The 3,553-nt window shown below is 32.2% G+C and overlaps 1 non-coding gene across 1 annotated transcript; it reads right to left on the reverse strand.

Moving 5' to 3' along the window:
• Positions 1 to 3,237: 3,237 nt before the first annotated feature.
• LOC122054335 lies at positions 3,238 to 3,343 on the reverse strand. Its single transcript, XR_006132661.1, has one exon. It is a non-coding gene; the product is annotated as a small nucleolar RNA R71 (small nucleolar RNA).
• Positions 3,344 to 3,553: the final 210 nt, after the last annotated feature.

Below are 3,553 nucleotides of genomic sequence, written 5' to 3' on the forward strand. Positions count from 1 at the left end.
ACAAAACATTTTATGGAAAGCTAATATTTAATTTCCTAAAATAACTTTAGGTTAACCGAAAAGAATAATCAAATCACAAAAAAAAAACAAAAGAACACAACATCGAAAAACATATTCGAAATACTAGAATCGCATGCCTCTTGTATTTGGTATTATTTCCAAAAATAACTAGTATGATGCGGAAAGAAAAATTACTAGTTATACCTTTTAGAAAGACCTCTTGATCTTCTACCGTATTCCTCTTCTAACCTCGGACGTTGTGTGGGCAACGATCTTCCGAGATGAGAAACCACCAAAGCACCTTCTTTTCCTTTCTTCAAATTTCGGCCAAGCACAAAGCTTCTAAAAGATGAAGATCTTTTCCACCAACCAAGCTCCAAGGGATGTAAGCTTTCTCTCCTTCTTCCTCAAGCTAGATTCGGCCACCAATTAAAACTCCATGAGCGTGAAGAGGTTCGGCCACAAAGAGAAGAAGAAGAGAAGAAGAAAGGGTCGGCCACACCACCAAGGAAAAGAGGGAGAAAAATAGAATAGAGTCCTTCACCTTGAAGCCTCCTCTACCCCCTCTTTTATAATCCTTGGTCTTGGCAAATAAGGAAAATTTAATAAAAACTTCCTTAATTCTTTTGCCATGAAAAGGAAAAGTTTATTTAATTAAAAATAATTTTTCTTCTCCAATTTATTTGGCCGGCCACACCATAAAATTTCCAAGCAAATAAAATTTTAAACACAAATTAAAACTTCCTTATTTGCTTCCAGAAATTTATAAAATCTCTCCAATAATTTTTATCCCTTCATGATTGGTTTATAAAAAGGAAATTTAATAAATTAAAATCTTTCTTTTAAACATGTGGATAAAAATAAAGTTATCTCTAAAAATTAAAATATATTTTAATCTACAAATAAGGAAAGATATCAAATCTTTTCTTAATCTTTTGTAGAAACTTGTAAAGAGAATATTTAATTTTAAACTCTCTTTTAAATCATGAACATGGTTTAAAAAGGAAAGTTTTCTTAAAATTTAAAATCCTCCTTTAATCAACAAATAAGGAAAGATTTCAAATTTTAAACTCTATTTTAAACATGTAGATGATTTACAAATAAGGAAAGTTTTTACCAAAAATTAAAACCATCCTTTTAAACTACAAATAAGGAAAGAGATTAAACTCTTCTCTTAATCTTTTGTAGAAAGTTATAAAAGAAAATTTTTAATTTTTAAACTCTCTTTTAAAATCATGATTTCCACATAAGAAATAATTTTAATAAAAATCTTTTTTAATATTCTAGTGGCCGGCCATCTACATGACTCATCCACTTGATCTTGGCCGGCCCTAGCTTGGGTTCCAAGCTAGCTTGGCCGGCCCCATTGGATGGGTAAGAAGGTGGGTATGCGGTGGGTATAAATCTCTATATACTAGAGGATACGATAGGGACCGAGAGGAGGAATTGGTTTTGGTCTCCCGATGAAATTAAGCATCCCGTGTTCGCCCCGAACACACAACTTAATTTCATCAATAATAATTCATTCCACTAAAGAACTATTATTCAACTACCGCACCAATCCCAAATTATATTTTGGGCTCCTTCTTATTATGAGTGTGTTAGTCTCCCTGTGTTTAAGATAACAAATGTCCACTAATTAAGTAAGTTACTCACAACTCACTTAATTAATATATAGCTCCAAGAGTAGTACCACTCAACTTCATCGTCATGTCGGACTAAGTCCACCTGCAGGGTTTAACATGACAATCCTTATGAGCTCCTATTGGGGGCATTCTCAACCTAGATCACTAGGACACAATTTCCTTCTATAATCAACAACACACACTATAAGTGATATCATTTCCCAACTTATCGGGCTTATTGATTTATCGAACTAAATCTCACCCATTGATAAATTAAAGAAATAAATATCAAATATATGTGCTTGTTATTATATTAGGATTAAGAGCACACACTTCCATAATAACTGAGGTTTTTGTTCCTTCATAAAGTCAGTATAAAAGGAACGACCTCAAATGGTCCTACTCAATACACTCTAAGTGTACTAGTGTAATTATATAGTTAAGATAAACTAATACTTAATTACACTACGACCTTCCAATGGTTTGTTCCTTTCCATCTTGGTCGTGAGCTACTGTTTATAATTTATAAGGAACCGATAACATGATCTTCTGTGTGTGACACCACACACCATGTTATCTACAATATAAATTAATTGAGCAACTACATTTATCATAAATGTAGACATTTGACCAATGTGATTCTTATTTCTAGATAAATATTTATACCAAAAGCTAGGCTTTTAGTATACACTCTAACAGATTCGATATCTTTTATTATTACTTATGACATATCCGTACACTTGCGGAGATCAACAAGTTTTTGGCGTCGTTGTCGGGAACTGCGCTATAACATTAGGGATTATCAATTAAGTTATACTAAACATAACTTTTCTTTTCTTTTCATTAGCATAATTGAAACTAATCTTTAGAATTCTGTTTTCATCATTTGCATATCTTTCTTATTCTTGACAATTCTTTTTGTTGCGATTCTAATTCTAATTCTAACTCTAACTTTGCATTCTTGATTTCTAGCACTCTAATCTAACTTTTCTCTATTTTCTCTTTTGATCTAGTTTCTTTATTCTTTTCTTTTGTAAACATATCTTGTAATCTTTAGCATATGAATTATTCTAGACATTTTTCTTTTTCCTTTTATCTTTTCTTTCTTGTTTACATTATGCACTTTCTTTCTTGCAATTTAAATTCTGCATTTTCTTTCTTGCTTTTCATATTGCATTTTATTTCTTATCTTTGATTCTTCATTTTATAATTTTTTCTTGAATATCCATGAGCACTAACATGTCAAGCAGACCCATGAGAAATTTTTCTACACCCTTTTCTACAAGATTTTTATCTCCCATTGTGCTACCTCAAATTGAAGTAGAAAGTTTCCAACTAGACCCAGAGTTAATTTTTATGATACAAGGTCACAAATTTGGAGGAGAAGTATCAGAAAGTCCTTATCTTCATCTTGAAACATTTTTAGAGATTTGTGATATGGTGAAATGTGAAGGAGTGTCAGCAGATGCAGTTCGATTGATGACATTTCCTTTCAGTATCAAGGATAAAGCAAGGACTTGGTTATATTCTCTCCATCCTCAAAGTATCACAAGTTGGGAGCAATTGAAGAAGCAATTTCTGAATCATTTTTTTCCTCTAAGCAGAATAGTGTATATGAGGAATTGCATAACAAATTTTTCTCAAGCATATGGAGAATCATTGTTTGAAGCATGAGATAGATTCAAGAGTCTTCAAAGACAGTGCCCTCATCATGGTTTTGAAAAATGGTTGATTTTGCACATATTCTATGGGGGAATTCCTTTCTCAGACAAGAGTTTATTGGATTCATCAGCTGGAGGTTCTTTTATGGACAAAAGTATAGATGAAGCATATATGTTAATTGATCAAGTGACATTGAACCTCCAAGAATGGTCAAATATAAGTTGAATGAAATCTCCCTCAAACATTCAAGGAGTGCAAGCCATAAA

Source organism: Zingiber officinale, chromosome 3A, assembly GCF_018446385.1.
Source record: "Zingiber officinale cultivar Zhangliang chromosome 3A, Zo_v1.1, whole genome shotgun sequence".
Taxonomy (NCBI): domain Eukaryota; kingdom Viridiplantae; phylum Streptophyta; class Magnoliopsida; order Zingiberales; family Zingiberaceae; genus Zingiber; species Zingiber officinale.